The sequence below is a fragment of the Rhopalosiphum maidis genome, chromosome 2, assembly GCF_003676215.2.
Source record: "Rhopalosiphum maidis isolate BTI-1 chromosome 2, ASM367621v3, whole genome shotgun sequence".
Classification (NCBI taxonomy): Eukaryota; Metazoa; Arthropoda; class Insecta; order Hemiptera; family Aphididae; genus Rhopalosiphum; species Rhopalosiphum maidis.
In genome coordinates, this window is record NC_040878.1 from 15,343,631 (window position 1) to 15,362,662 (window position 19,032).

The 19,032-nt window shown below is 25.8% G+C and overlaps 1 protein-coding gene across 1 annotated transcript in view; it reads left to right on the forward strand.

The window, feature by feature from the left end:
- Nucleotides 1-11,028: 11,028 nt before the first annotated feature.
- LOC113551252 (homeobox protein abdominal-A homolog) overlaps nt 11,029-19,032 on the forward strand; it is a 67,973-nt gene continuing 59,969 nt past the window's right edge. The window contains exon 1 of the mRNA XM_026953383.1: nt 11,029-11,210. The gene's annotated coding sequence lies outside the window, so the exon portion shown is untranslated. The remainder of the gene's footprint in view (nt 11,211-19,032) is intronic.

The following is a 19,032-nucleotide window of genomic DNA, read 5'->3' on the forward strand; positions in this document are numbered from 1 at the left end:
ATTTAAGTTTATATGTCAAAGAAATTAGGTTTTACACTATTACAACATTTATTAAAATGTATACCTAATATAATTCTAAATTATCACATTCCTTTGTAGGACGTAATTATTTAATACTTAAACTCAATTTTTACAAATATAATTTAATTGTAGATCACTGCATGAACTTGGTAATAAATACTTGAATACGCCATTTATGATACTCACCGATTTGTTCTAATGTATACGATGGCTGTAGATTAAAAGAGTATATAATACATAAATTCTTTATTTATTTGTTTGATGATTATTACCCGGAAATAAATAAATCATAGTAGATATTATATTATATATAATATTATATTCTGTCAAATAAATCACTTTCATGCTAGGTTCTTCTGAAAACTATAAGTATACTTATATAAGATTTATTATTATAATAGGCAACCTGTATTATAAATTTACAATAAGTGTAATTATTATTAGTGTAATATAGGGTAATGGGAAGATATGATAATTGATAAGCGACTTATTGAAGAGATCATCATTGGAACTTTTGACAGATATGAAGTATGAAAAATTGAATAAGTTGTGACACCAATTGCATATTAGACTTCTTAAAGCTCATAGATTGTTACTTGGGATGATTTCAAAATTTCAGATATTAATCTAGTGACTAAAGGATTTCAATGATTTAGTATAAAGATTAGAGAGGAATTAAAATGTTTAAAAATTAATTGTTGTTATGCAAATAGCAGTTAAATTGTTAAGTATTAAATAAGTTTGTAAGAATATAGTAATGAAGAAGAATAAGAGATGATCTAATGATTCTAACGTGTCAGATGGATTTAAATTAATCAATAAATTTGAGGTTTGAGATTTTGTTATTTTGAATACTTTGGAAATATTTTCAGTATAGTTGACTGTTAATTGAAAATTATGATTGAAATTGGACGAATGGGTAGGTTTCGTTTGATAAGTTCTTGTGTTACTTTTTTATTGAGGTTAATACGTATAGTATATGGTATATCCTATATATATTTTATAAGATGTGCTCTTTTATATAATAACAGTTTATTGATAGGTTTATATGTTTTATACCAGCTGATGGGAGGTTATTATTCCCAAACTTAACAATCTTGGGAGCGTGGATAATAATAAGTCTATTTAATATTTTTTTTACAGGTTTCTACGAATCTCAATAAAAATAGATTCGTACAGTTATACTGAACAATAAATAAATTATCATAGTAAATATTACAATAATATTTTACTCCAAACGTTATTAAGTAGAAATATTATTATTTATAAATATGAAAAATATATTAATAGTATATTTGATAATTATTTTGTTTTGATTAATTATTTGTTTTAAAATATAATATTAAGCTATACTTATTTAGCTATAATACTACTTTTATAATAAATGTACCTATTTAATTCAAAAAAATATTTTAGGTACCTATATACTCGTTTAAAGATAATTATCATAAAAATAGGTAGGTATATGAATATAAAACATGGTATATAGTTAATATAATAAATAATAACTTAGCAGGATAAATCTTTAAATAATATTAAATACTCATTGTCTTGAAAATCATTAACGGTTAAAATTTTTTCGCTGAATACATTTTAAATTTAATATTCTGAAAATAAATAATATATAGTAATGTATAATTTTCGTGAAAATTTCGATGTTTAAAAACGAGTAGTTGATTAATATTAGTTATAAAAAAAAAAATCACTGTTTTATATTCACATACCTATACTGAATATTAGTCATGGAAAAAAAATGTTAAGTCTCTGCAGTTTTGTTAATAGTACTTATTAAAGATAAAAATTTCTATTGACGTACAAATGGTTAGCATGAATTTCAGTTATCATTAATAAGTAATACATATAGATAAGGAGCCTTGTATACTGTATATGCCATACTCATAAAAAAAATATAAGATAAATTTACAATACTTAAGAAGGTTAAATATATATACGTATAATGTATATTATAAATTATTATTATCATCGTTGAACATATTATATTGTTTAATGGATGTTTTGTTTTAGCATTGATAAAATTATATAATATATTTTATATTTTATTTACAATATAGGTATAACATCGTACAGTTTAATAAATATCTATATGCATATTAAATTCAATCTAATTACAATTAGGAGGTACCGATTAGCTATTGGTTTTAGTTATTGTGCTTAATATGTATAATATATCACGTGTTACGTTTAAATTATAAATGTGCGTATGTGTATCCATACAGTTAGTCTATGTAATATAACGACACGAATACGACCGAACATTAATCATAGTTATAGTTATTATTAAACCAGCTATTTACAATTCTTTCTGAATCGATACTCCATTATATAGACACTATAATAAAATATTTGAACACACGATATGTGTTTAATAGGTTTTAATCATTTTTTTTTTTTTTTTTTTAATGAGTTCATAATATTATTGTTGTACACTTGTTAAAGTTGTTGTATGTTGATAACCATAATAATATGTATATTATAAAATCCAATAAGTAATGGCCAATGATAGTATCTATTGTATAAGGCTTTTATAAATTAGGATACAAAAACAATAGTTTATAATACGATAACTATATAAATAGGTTATATTATTATAATACTATCGCACCTAGTTATGATGTATTTTTTTAAGACTGCACTAACCATAGACTGTGTGATGGACAAAGTATATTATTATATAGTTTTTTGTGAATACTTAACTAATGGGTATTATTATTAATTGTTATTCTAAAAAAAAGTTAATAAGAAAAATTAAATTAAATTGCCAAACCTCAAAAACTACTTTAAAGTTTAGTATAATAATATTATATTCTGTATATTATTTTCGTGTCTACGAAAAATAGGCTGCAAACCGGAAATGAGTGAACAGAACAACTGCGCGTTTGCATTATAAAGGTCACGCAATACAGTAGCGTAGAGTTATTCAGGTTTAATTAATTTTTAGTTTTTTAAAACAAAAAGTAATTTAATTTTAAATTTAATTCGCTCAAAATTAATTAAATCCGATGCGATTACGACTGTGTGCAGCGGTGTCGGTGACGGTGGTCGCAATCAGCTGATCGACGGGTGGTTTTTTTTACGTGTGCGCATATTATAATATACTTTTATATATTTTATACTTTCGGCGTAAATCATTTTTTGTGTTATATTTTCATCACGATAAAAGTTAAAACGTTTTTTTACGTCAGGCGCAAGTACGTCTTTGTACACGGAGCAATAACGAGAATTGTAATTTATACCCTTATACTAATATATATATGCACCTATATATATATAATTTTATAATGTATATAGTATAAGCCGCTGTGTTTCTGTATTCTATGTACGTTGCAATATTATAATTAAAACACGGCAATGTCGGTTAAAGCATTACTGTAGTATATGTATATATGTATGTATCTATATATATAATAACAACAAAAAAAACGGATGAAAAGAAACGGGTCGTAAAAGAATGTTTCGAAAATGATTTATACTGCTCTTCGTCCCAGGGACCAAAATGGAACGGAATGTGAGCTGTAAGTGGATAAGAGTGTAGGATATATATACTTTACCTCAACTATATAATATATTATATTTTAGTTCACTGTGTGCGTGTGTGTATATATAGCATTCATCCGTAGAAAAATAAAAAAAATTTAATGATAATACCATCATGATCCCGTTGCCGCTGCTGTCGGGTAATACATAGACGGGAAATGTGTTCTTAAGTAATACTATTTATTCGCTTGGATGTATTACACTATTACTGTATATATGTATATATTTCCATTAGCCACCTTCGAAATAAACTCGAGCGTTGCAAACCTGCCACGCAACTGCTGTAGCTAAAGTGCAGTGATGTTCTTACGTTTGTGACTGTATCATATAATATACTTAACATTTTTTTTACAAAACAATATTTCAAACTCCACTCAAAATCATCTATATAATTATAATTATTATTCTGAACTTTTATGTATTATATTTTATAATATAATTCAATCAATCCATAAAAATACATGTACCGATATACGAGTGCTTGTAAAAAAAAATAATAAATTATACAATATCCATATTATAATATAATCTGATACACTAACGTGGCTATGCCTACCTACGTATATTTAACGTAATATATATGTATTATACCTATAAATCAATTTGGAGCATACATATCAACTAGATATGTGTTATGTTTATAGTTAATATACACATTGATATATTATTATTATACACGTTTTTAAAATATAGAAAAACTATATCTATTATGTCGCAACATTTTTATATTATTATATTGTACCAATACATATTATAATTGATATTTACGTTGGCGTATATAATATAGTTAATATATAGCTAAATATACGCATAAGTAAAAGTATACCACTATCATATTAAACAGCCTTGTCGTAAATTTGAAACATGGGATAATTAAAACAAAATCCTGGTGAAATAATTTGAACCCTTTAATACATAGCCAATGTAGCTAATAAATAGGTACCTTCGTATTTATATGAGACGTTATATAATTTATATTTGAGATATATGTATATTATATTTAGGTACTGTTATTGTTACTTGCACAGAAAATACGAACAATAACGCGCAACGCGAATATGCCTAAATAGTTTTATTTTAATATTAGTTTTATGTTATTAGTTAGTTTTTTAATTGCATATGTTATTATAATATAAACATGTATATTGTATATTGTATATATTTTTAATAATAAACAATTGAACCTTTACTTATTTTTGGAAATTTTTTAATTCATATAATGTATAGTATAAGTATTTCCCAATATTGTTTGCATACATGAGTATTATACTCATATTAAGAAAGTATATTATACTTAATAGGTCTTAGCAGTTTAATGGAATAGAAAGTCGAAAAAATATATTTAAAAAAATATTTTATTTTTTTACTATTTTAGTTTTTCCTAATCCGCTTTTATTGTTCGTTTTATTTATTTGAAATTCTTATACAATATGTTAAACACTATATAAAAAATATAACGTCTTGGATTTCTTTTAAATGTCTAAATTGTGTAATATGTACCTATATATAATACAAACACATTTGACGTTTATCGATTTTATTGTACATATAACTTACACACAAACAAGAAAACAAAATCCATTAAATTTACTAAATACATATATGCGAACGTATAATAATAATAGTTTTCATTACACTGCTACACACGAGTAAAAATTACAATGTAGTTCAAATTTCTATAGGATATACGTCATACTATCATATATAGCGTAGTATGTGGTACTTATATTCACTACTTTAGGTACCTATTGCGTGTAACAATGAAAATTATTTCTACATTTCTACATCATAATATACACGGTATAAACCTATAATACCGGGATAAGCCACGTATAGGCTGTACATATGACTTACACTATAATATACACCTGCAGTGGTGTAGCTCGTAATATATGATTGTAATAAAATCCATCCGTTTGTATCAGACAAAAGAAAAATGTATATTCGCGTTTAAATATTGTACGAGGTATAAGTGCGATATTATTGCATCGATTTCTCATTAATAAACAATGGAAAATAACGTACCTACCTATATGTACCTATACGAATACCAATACTTAATGTAAAATATGATGTAGTAAGTTATTTAAAAAAAATATCTGTTTTATATTTACCTATACATTTATAGTTTACCTATAGTATATATGGTAATCTTATGTTAAATATTTTTACAATTTTTTTTAATATTTCGGTACTTTGTATTAGTAAAAAAAAAACATTTAACAATAAATCTATTTTAATAGATAAACACGACATATAGTAGGCTGATAAAATAAGTCAGACTGCAATTAATACTGCATATTATAGTGTCATTTTTTAAGGTTTTTCGATTTTGTCATAATATTTTGAATTTATATATTCAGCTAGGTCGACATTAATGGCGGACTACAGAAAGCGAGTGGTGTGAACACGCAAAGTACGCATGCTTTACGCCCGAATATTAAATTATACTTGTATATATATAGGTAGATCGTACTTATGATAATATATTATACTATCATACTCAAACCCTCTCTCCACAATAAAGCTCGTTTTCCGTACACGCGTATTTATGTATAATATATATTCTTCGTAACGTACAAATTATGCAAATAACTACCTATATATTATGCATATTATGGTATTACAATAAGGCATCCGCCATTTTTTCACTAACGTTTTTCGCCCGATTTTCTTTTTTCTTTACGTTTTTTTTTTACGACGGGATGTTATTATTTGTCGTTATTTAGCCGAAGAGTTTACAGTGTTATGCGGTGTCATAATGTATATACGTACAAAACTTTTTCCATTATATACGCTCACGTGGCTTACGTGCCACATCCTATCGTTATTGCCACTATTATACGAGACGTAAAGGGAGAGAGAAAGAAAGATGTAAAAAACTTAAAATATATACTAGAAGGGAAGTTTGACCGTATAACAAAGCACCAGCCCTTTTCTACACGAAAAGTTTTCGCATACTATGTCTCGTCTTTAAACCGCCCTCTTTTTTTTTTTTTGACGACCACATTATTTTTTACATATAAAACAACACAAAATATAAAACAAGCGTACGCTTACAGTGTTCACCTCGTATATATCTCCCTCGGCGCCCGCTGAGCGGTTATAGCGCATAATTTTACTTTATATTTACCTGTTGTTGTGTGAAACGCGAATACATAATATATTAATATGCATATAAAACCGAAGTATGAATAATTACTCTACATCGGGCGGTGTGCTTAATAAATAAATCGTGGTCTTATGTTACTCACGAGAAAAATTATGTCAATATTCTGCGGTAGGTTAATACAATTATTATATTAATTATATAGTACCTATATATATATATTGTATACGATGTAGGTACAATGTATATTGTATATGCATATTTTTTTTCAAAAATCAAAAGGTATACATTTTAAACTTTTTTAGCTAGTTACATATAGAACTCTATGTATTAAAAATTAGATTGTATAATTTGGATTTTTTTTTTCTAATAAATTCTTCTTAAAAATGTGAAATTGTGCATTACTTTCAGTGTATTTCTTAAAAGCTAAATATTCATTGCTATATAAAAGCCTATCCATGTTGTCTCATATTTAATTATATTACTTATTAATGAACTATAATATAGAGTAATATTACGTTAATGTTAATGACATTTCGTCATCACGTTTACGGATAACTTTTTCATGACTTATGAATTGATGATAGTATTTCTACAAGCATATTTATATTTACGACGATAAGAGGTACTGTTTTATATATTAGGACCATATTATGGTTTATAAACTTACAGTTTTAGTACAAAATATACCTTTTCAGTTTCTTTACAATGCAAAACTTCGTAATTTATAAATATTTATTTATTGAAGAAATAAGTCAATAATACATATAATAAGAACTATAAATTAAGAAAATAACTAATTTTATACAAAATAAATGGGTGAGATGTAAAATATCTACTATAAAAGAATTGAAGAGATGTGATCTGTCGATATCGTTCTCACTCCATTGCACGTATCTATATTATAGGTACAATACCTAAGTATATATTAATAAATCAATATGATACATATTATTTTATTACAAAAAAAAAAAAAATAGTCATCTATAGGTACTTAATGTTCACCAACGAGTGTTATTGTTTAAAGAATAAATGAACTATAGAAAAATATTATGCAATCTTATAATATATATAGCTGCAGTATACCTGATCGTTATAATAATTAGGTATAGGTATTATTACTTGCTAGTAAACACAACCTCTAGCTAGAAACTTTGTACTCATATATCAAATATTATATTAATTGCAATTCTGTAAGCCGTAGTTCTTGGATGGTAGTATATAGGCACCTAGTACTTAATATATTAATATTATTGTATGAATAGTTTGGGCATGATATGGTTTTGTGCGAATGATAAAAGATAAATGTAGGATATATGAAACCATTTAGTTTACAACGATTCAAACTTTGTATATACTATATATGATAATTATGCATTTATCACAATATAGATAGATAAATACTATAAACTACATCTGATAATGTCATATACATAAAAATACAGATTTATATTATAGAAGCAAATATATATATATATATATATATATATTTATGAATGAAGTATAGATTTAATTAAAAATATATGAGTATTGTATAATAGTAGGAATATTGAGGTCATAGTATAAGATATATATTGATGAATTTCCGCGGTAGAATTAATGTCAAAGTTGGATTATTATATAGGTTAATTATTTTTGTTACAAGAAAAAGTGGCTATATATATATATATATAAGTTAGTAGAATGGTAGGTCTGCTGTAAAAAAATTGTATAAAGTTGGGATCTGAATATTACTTATTGGAGGACGCTTAGCTACTTTTATTTAGAACGGATAGTATATAATATAGAGTATTCTTCTTCACATCACACCACAAAATTTAAGACTATATATGGTTATGTATTAATATATACGTATTATTATAAGTACTTAATAGTAGCTAGGTACACTAAACAAATATTTTTAAAAGAGATATAGAGTGTATTTTTTTGTAAAATCATCTCTGAACTAAATGTGTATAAATGTATCATGTATATAATATAGGTATATGTGTATAACCTTGTATACATTTTATTATATACATCAATACCTATTTGTATATATTACATTTATATTATTATCTATAATATGTGTAAATTTATTAAATATACAATTATTATATAAATTTAACTTAAAATCAAAAAAAATTATTAATTTATTCGAACAAATATAATAAGGTATATAGAGGTATATATTGGCATATCTATAAAGTATATAATTACATATAGGTACATAATTCTATGCCGCTGGTATAAATAATTGCTTAAATTTTGTTCGTATAAGTATTTTATGTATATGTAATAAAAAAAAACACCAGTATAAATTATTTATTACTTATATAAATGAATAAACGTCTGATTAACGTGTACCTACGGTCTATGTATATAAAGTCATAAAAAGAAAACGGGAACATAAATATACATATTATACAGTATATAAGGCCTACGAGAATTCAAATGTTTTTTTATATAGTGGCATATAAATCTAGCTAAACTTGTATATATATTGTTTATTATATTTCTCATCATTATTCAATAATTGTGGGGATTATAAATATATATATAATATTAATAAATAATATATATATATATGGTTTAAAAATATATCCATTATTTTAAATGTATTAGCCATCATAGGTATGTTAATGTGAACATTGCATAGGTATATTATCTATATCTATATTATGTATATAATATTATAATATTTTTCTTCCGATTTCATCTTTTATATTTTTATCAGTATACCTATATAGGTATAATAATTATATCAAATTAGTTAAATAAATCATAAACCTATATATAATATAAAGTTCTGCTTCAGGGTATATATAGTTAAAATCACGCGTTATACATTTTTACAACCTCCGAATTTTTATGACGCTCAAATCCTCCAAACCATTTCTATAACCATTATTATATAGGTATGTATACAATGATACGCCCATATAAGAAAAACCGATTTTTTAATTATGTTAAACTATAAACACTCATATTATATATAGGTACTATTTTTTGTATATATTATATTAATTTATATTATCATATATTATGTAATATGTATTTACGTACTATCTATATATCCATTATAATATGACACGATATTATTGTTTTGATGTATATTGTCTATTATATACTAAACAAGAATGAGAAATTTATAATTGTATAATTTTACATATCTTAATTTGCAATGTTAATGCAAAATCGTTGCCAAAATGTTTATTTGCGTTTAAATGAAAGTGTTTTCACGGATGATAGTTTTGGTTTCATAGCATTTCGGTAATAACTATGCAAAAGTATGTATAACCGTGTTTTTTTTCTTCATGTTTAAACCGTCGGCGCCGATGCATATCGATATTTATAATCTATCAAATTAACTTATATAATATAGCCTAATAATATTGTATGCGCGATTTTCTGTCACATCAATGCCTACGGCTGTATGAATATTGAAATAGATATTTAAGCGCAATGTTTGGTGTATATAGATTATCATTACCTATACACAGGACTGCGTACAAGAAGTAAATTTTTGTTATTTTTTCGGAAAAAAATATTATTCCATCGTCGGCGATTATTCAAGCCGTGGAAATAATAGTAACAATTGCCGCGCCGCGCGCGCGACTATGCGAGCAGCGACGTCATTGGCGGGCGGCCATCTTGGACCGCGGGCGCCCAGTTCGGGTGGTAGCCAGCCGGTCGCGGACTCGCCCGTTTTCGACGATAATAATAATATCTTCATTAGAACGACCCCGGCCACCGGCAGTCCGACGACTACGGCGACCGCACAACCCCATGAAAATAAAAAATCGCGCGCGCACGTATCGTTTTCGAATTATTACCTATTATTAATAATTTTTTTTTTTTTGAACTTAAATCGCGCAATTTTCGGGTGTCCCGTAGTTTTTTTCGTTACCGGCATCATCGCTGGATATTCGATTCGGTTCAACGCAGCTTATCGTACACACTAAAGTATACAATATTCGCACATAAATACGAACGCTATATACGCCCACTCGGTATTATACGCTATATATGTATATAGTCATCAGCTATATATTTTTATGTATATATATCGTATACGTTACATACGGAAGTTACGGTTGATGCGTTATAATATTATAACGTCCAAAAAACTTATTCGTTTCATTCCCGCGTGGAGTTAAGCACACACGCAAGCACGGAAGAACGCCGCAAACGCACAAGCGCACATACACACACCCACAGATATACACGATATATTGAGTATCGTGGGTCACGTATATATAATAATATATACGGTCGCCGTTTCGTCACTCGGCACGCGTACCTGGTTACACGCACGTGATCGCCGCGCGTTCTCCGACTTGTACCGGCGGCTATGTGTGGAATACGCCCGGCATAGGTATTCAGATGTATATAAATACATTATTCGTTAAAGTATAAATCTAATACTTAAGCCTATACTACCCATCGTTGTCACACCGCATCACAAGACTGTTGCAATTATCGTGATATCGTTCATCCGCAACAATACGCGCGTGCACACCGTTCGTCATAATGCCACCGTCACGTAAGTCTTTATTTTTTTCATTATTAATTGTATATTATAGGTATATAATATCAATATATTATACGGTCAATTAACACAGTTATATATGCACATTTTTTAAAATCATTAGTTTCATTTATACCTAAATTAATATCATACACCATATTACTAATGTGGAATTGATTTCTGAAAACATTACTTTCCAATATACAAACTGATATAAAATATGAACAAATCGATAATTTTATAATATTTTATTAGGTTTTACGATGTCTAGGAATGTTTATAAATATATAATTGTATATCTAGTTGTATCACTTGTATATTTAGCAGCAATTGTTTAATTTCACTAAATTATTGTTATTGATCTGAGGAAAAATAATATTATTGACCAATACGTATAGGTATATATATAGCTTAGTATTATAAAATATTATGAATATATTATGTTGAGGAACATTTTTAACTATACCTATTTAGGTATATTCTAGATAATGTTTGAAATATGAAATATTTTATATATCTATAATAATTCTATACAGGCCTAAGTATGTAAAAAATGGGAAGGATTGTTGTTGATTAAATATATTACAATAATTTAAAAAGGTAATTTAACAAGACTGTATTATTGTTATGAAAGCTTGCAGAAACTGATTTATATGTTACCTGTAGACAACCTGGGAACCAATTTGACATTTGGGAACCAACTCATAGTCGTCCAAAATATTATAATAGTAAATAAAAAATGTATCTAGCAACTATATAGATAATTTTAGCATTTTTCATATTTTCTCGATCAAGAATAGTAACTTTATTTTTATTTTCATTATATAAAACATTGGATACTTTTTTAAACTTTTAATAATATTTAACTTTGTGGTAAAAGTTTGTTTAAAAAAAAAATAATAATAAATTTAAAAACAATTATTAAACTGCTGTAGATTATTATTCAATTACAGATTAGAAATAAGTATATTTTTTTTACATATTTTTAAGATGAATATAGTATAATTAGTATGTATAGGTACATGTTATAATATATATATATTATAACCAATGTATATTGCCATTTGCCTTTTTCATCTATCCATTTAAAATTTTATTTTGTTTGGGTTTTTTACTATTACTTATTCGGTATTTTAATTGTCTCTATTTTTTAAAGGTTTTGGACAGGTATTGATAGACATATATAAATGTATTTAACAGATTGATTATAATATTTTTTATTCGATTTTGTGCTAAATGAGTTACATTTTTTACAAAATTAAAATATTACACACACACATTTTATTTAATATTCTTAAGCAGAATATTATCCAGAGTAATTTGATATTTTATACACATTTTAAGTAAATATTTAATGAGTTAAAACTTTATAAGTATACCTATACCTAAATAAAGTTTTGATGAGCTGCAGAGTTCAAAGTAGCGGGGACAGACATTTTGTGCCTTAATTATTACCAAGCAGCTTATTAAAACTTATGTACAGGTATATATCTATATGACATATGTATATAGGTACTATTCGGTTATACCTACACATTATTATGATAAAATCGAAACCTTTTGGTGTTTATATTAAAATACCCGTACAAGATAATCATATAGATTTATAATTTTTAGTTAATCTATTTTCTCACAATTAAAATTTACGTGAATATCAAAACTAAATAAAGAAACTGTTTACTTCATGTTAACTTTCTTCTAGTACCTATCTATATACAACGTGTATACTTATGTATGTATACACGAGGTATATAGGTATATATATTAATATAATTTCGAATTAGTATTAAAATTATAATTTGAAATGTCTACAATTATATAATAATAGCTTGTTATTATGCTTATTAAGTATATTATTAATACCTAATTTGATCATTAGTATCTATGAATAATATGTAGATAATATTAATACATATTTTAAAAATATATATAATGTGTTTTAACTTAAGTGTGTCTCGTGCATGCTTATTGCCTATATGCATATTACTTATAAATGATAATGTATAATTTTAATTAAATATAATATGCTGCAGTATAGGTTATTGCAGGGTGTAATTCGATCGTATATATACAATAACAATAATCTATAAAAACGTTTGTGTTATCAATCATTAGGTTCATAATATTTTTATATGAATTCATATTTTATCCGTCCACAAAAAACCAAAAAATCTGTTGTTTGTACTTACCTATGTAAACTCTCCGCCACACGAACCACGCACATACGACAGCAGCGAACTGACTAGCATCAACGTCGAATATACGGCATATCTTATGATATTATTCTGATCACGCAAATTGGGTTTGTATATAGTTTTGTCCTTATACGCGAGTCAAGAGAATATAAACGTTGTACCTTTTTTTCATTTCAATATACCATCACTATTATACATTGTTCATTTTCAAGGTCTGATGCAAGGACAAGTATTTTTTTCACGTTGCGATCACCCCCGTCATTGCGGGGGTGCTTGGATATATATACATAAGAGCACGTGTATTTAACAATTTATATTATATTATATACTACAGAAGTGATGCACTATATAGGTACACGGAAGCAAATAGCTATAATAGGGCTTCCTTAAACACTCGGTGTTGGAGGTCACATCGTATTGTTATGTGTATGTGTGTGTGTGTGTGTGTCTACGCGTCACACAGTCATACACCCCTTAAGGACCGTCCTTTATGGAGGCCATTTGTATAACACTGGCGGCCATAAAAACCATCATGCTCTCGTATACCGCCACTATACTGCCCGTGTGGTAGGGATGATTCGAAATAATAATCATCTCCTTCACCACACGTGAGTCTGCAGTCTATAACTTCTCCCGACGGCGGTGATAATGAGAAAAAAATTAACGTCAGACGACAAACATGCGTTATTTGCATAAAATATATATATATATTTGTTATACTATAACGTGCATAGAAATAATTATAATATCTATATGATATTATAAGATAATAATTTCGGTGAACCATAGGTAGATTTAGGTATACAAGTAATAAGTATATACTTATAACGATAGGTATATTTCGTGATAAATTATACTTTTAATTGGATTCATATTAAGTTTTTATAATTATAATAGCTAGAATTATATGTAATCAATGCACTTAAAAAGACTCAATATGGCAATGTAATCGATAGTATAAATATATATATGCTTATATAGTATCATATAATTAGTAAAATTTTATGCATTTTTGTAGTTTACCAGGAAATAAATAATATCATGTTAGTTATAAACATTTAAAGAAATATTAATAATTAACTTATTTCACACGCACACTTCGCTTAACTTATAATCAGTAGCGTCGCAAACATATTTAAAACCCTAAGCATATATAGTATTTAAGCAATGACTCTTCACTACACCTATAAAATAATATATAATTGAAAACTATTTGCTAATTTCAAATTTTTATTAAAGGATATATGATATCAACAAATTAATATATAAAAAGAAAAAATACTATTATATTTAATTATACATTCAACCACACAAATTTTAATATTTAAATTCCAGATAAATTTTTTGGGCTTATATAGTAACTGCATTAGTCGAAAGTCATTCACCATGCCACTACCTTTAATTATATATTACATATATAATTATATTGGTATTTCATCAAGCTTAAAAATTATAGGATCCGTTAAAAATAGAGTTGGTATATATTATGTAGAGATAATAATATTTATTAAGGATTTTTCAATTGTCTATTTGTTACATTTAAAACATGATAAAATTATTTTGAATATAGAAAAAATAATTGATATAAACATGTATTTTGGCTGAAGATTTATCTTAAATTTGTAAGGCACCATTTTTTTTACACATAAAAACATTTATTACTTATAAATAAGTATAGTTTTGAACTTTTTGTATCCTAGAAATTTTTGTCGAGTAGTTAGTAAACTGATACTAATGAATATGTTCTAAATACAGAATAATAACTCTTTAAATATGTATTTGGTACGAGTAGTAGGTATTTAAAGTTCAAATTATAGTAATATAGTACTTTTTTATCTGCAGCGATATTAGTAATCGATATAATAAAGATTTACAGGAATGTACATATCTTTACAATTTACATGCTATAGGTGCATAATATATATACACATTTATGTATTTTATTCATATATTTATTTAATCAATATAATAAACCTACAAATATTCAAATATTAAATGTATATTGTTATTTGTAGGTATCATCACTTTTAATTTGATTACATATCAACGTCGGCATTATATAAATGACAATGAAAAAATTCGCTTACTTTTTCATATGTAATTATGCTAATAGTTTTATTAGGTAAATTTTATAGTTGTTCTATATAATATTGATAAATATTAATTTATTATATTTAATGACTAACTGAAATATTCATAATATAATTACACATCATCATCATAATCGATTATCTATAGAATAATTTGTTACATAAATACAGCATTTTCACCTATATAATATAATATTATTAAATTTATTAATGCTTAAAAATATAAAACATAAATAGATTGGTGTCTGGTATTTATAAATAAATACCTTTAGTTTATCTACGTTGTATACAAAATATATTGTATTCGACATAAAATTAAAATGGTTAATAAAAGCAGTCATTGTTGTGACGTTTATTGTTTACGTGTGAAGATATTAAAAAAAAAAAGAAATAATAATCTTTGTTGAATGACTGACTTAAATATTTTATAGTATAGCGTACTAATAAAATTTAAAAACAATAATACCATATGTATTTTTATTTGTACGTGTATAAAAAAAGTCTAAAACCTTTAAAATAATTTGCTACTTTAGTAATGCACTTTGCGAAAGGATAACGCTTGCTAATATTTGTCGTACCAGCTCGCCAAATCGAGAAATATATTATATTACACGTGTAAGTACTTTATTTAATATAAAACTCAAAATGAATAAACGTTTTTAATGTGTTTCTAAGTGTTTAATAAAAAAATAAAAAAACAAACAAAACACAGTTAGGTATTTACTATCATTGTTTGTATATAAAATATTAATAATAATGCTATCATCGTTTAAAAGCCATTGAATGAACCCGTTAACGAACCGTTTAAGAGATTTTTCTTTTATTATATTTATTAGTATTTGTATAGTATTAATTATTAGTAATAAATAGACAAATGGGCAATAACTGTACATCGTTTAATATTTATTATACCATTTTAAATACGCAATAAAACACATAATGTTTTTTAGTGTTCTTGTTTTGTAATATATATATATATATATATATAGCTGGTGGTTAAAGTTAATTATCGTGATAGTCCATTCATATTATATAAATTCTATTTTTGCATAGTCTTATCGATAAAAGTGTGAAATATAGTAATAGTCCAAAAAGTTTTTTTTTGACCACTGCAAATAAAAATATTTAATTTGGTACCGTCTAAAATATATATCTATAAACAGTTGTAATTATAAATTGGTATTATATGTGATTTATACGCCAGCATTTAATTATTGAAGCAATAAATTATCTACAGAAAATAAAAATTGAATTAATTCTACATTTTTTAAATAATATTTTCTTATTATTTTTCACATAAAAACAGACAGGTTATAATAATAATATGTTAGGTTTCCATAAAAAACTAGCATATAAATATAATATAAATTATATATCGATATTATATGAATATCATTCCGACGGAGCATCGTATTCTGTATAGGTTAGGTGCAACACTATACTCTCGTAGATAGTATAGAGGATTGCTATAGTTAATCTTATAATTTTAGTACATGACCGTATTTGTTCTTTATAATACTTCATTCAGTTGTATTATGGTTGAACGTATATTATAATGTAATTCTTTATTCGCCTTTGTTTAAAATATAATTCTATACATTATATAGCATTATATTTTAATATCTTAATGCACGAACTTATAGATATTTATAATATCGCATTCAACGTATAATATATTATAGGTTATAAATATGTAATACGTGATACAACGTCATATTATTAAATTATCTCGCGAATTCCACTATTTTACCACCGTATTTTAGAGGTCAGTTTTAGAGCTAATGTTAATAAATTACTAATTTATATTGAATCTAGGTATATATATATTATATCCACTATTGAGTGGGAGCAAACTCTTATAAATAAACACTAAGTTTTACAACTAACTACCTCCACTTATCGGTAATTATAAATATGTAGTGTATTTTGCTGAGAATGATGTTGTTGTGCATTATAGTGAGAGGAATAAAGTAAATCAATATATAAAAATAATAAAATTATTATCCATTAGTGTTTTTAATTCAAAATTATACATGCACTACGAGTGTAGTGAATGTTATTTAATAAGTATAGGTAAATATACTTATATAGTTATACACACAACACAGTCGTGTTGTAGACTATAGTATTATGTATAGTAAACTTCGGTGATCGTGTTGGAATAATGATCTTATATTTTTTATTTTTATTTTGTTCTATGTAAGCCTCAATTAATATTGCAAGATTAATTAAAAATAGAATAACAAATTTTTTTATACAACTTTTTGTTTGACTGTCACACAAACTATAATAAAGTATTAAATTCCTCTGCTATGTTCAATTTGTATTAATAATTTTAAATTTTGGTATTTTATTCATTTATAGAACTTGTATCGATTTGGACTATATATATTAGTTATTTGTTAATTCAAAATGCAATTTTAATTTTAAAAATGTATTATTTTGTATCGTAAATTTAATTACATAAACTTATAAACGTATGCATTATTAGACTTAAAGAAATTGGAACTTTAATTAATAGGTAAGCTATTATTATATCGTGCGTTATTAGAATTAAAAAAAAAACCCATATGTATCAATGTAAAATGTTTATGTGGTTAATAAGTGATTATTTTTTAATTATACGTATCATTATAATTTACGTTCCAGCGCAATACCCACACTTATATTATAATTAGTATATTATCATATTAGATAAGGTCGTCTTAAAAAGCGTATACATAATACATGATTCGTAACATAATATTATTATTATATATTATAATTCGAGCTGGTGCAATATATTTATTACGGATTTCGGCCGTCTACCAAAACGCGTAGTAGGCGGTCTAAATGTAAGCTGCACATGGGAATGTGTATAACATTATATTATACTGGATTTATCTTAAAATGAAAAAAAAAAATCTTTAAAAAATCTTTCTCGAGGGCGTGTTTATATTAACTCGATTGTGTATACCTATACACACGTAATAATATATGTGCCATGTACGCATATAAAATATTGTATTTCAGTGGAGGGATATATATATATATATAGAGAGAGAGAGAGAAAAAGAAACGCCGCGTGTACCTAATGGGAAAACGAAACGAATACGATATATGTATTAAATATATATATATTATATCTATAGCTGGTATATCTTGGTTCTGATATACGAAACCGGTCACGTCTATTGAAAGACCGCAAAGTGGAAACGAGCAGAACGAATGAAGAAAAAAACGTATAAAATAAAAACCGAAAAATAAAACATGGCGGCGCACACACAGAATCTTAACAACCTGTCAACTTGTCAACCGGTCGAAACAAAGAACATTAGTTTTCCTTTCATGCGTTATTTTTTCGTCTTTTTAACGACCGTATATGCACCACCACACGCCGGTGTGCGTTTTTATATATTATATTATATTATTATTATTGAACGGATAACCGTAAATTATAACACACACGCGAATACTTTTCTTGGGCATACTCGCATACTGATAGACACGAGTTGAGTCTCATTTACATAATACATACCTCCTAAACCAGAATACATAATATATATAAATATT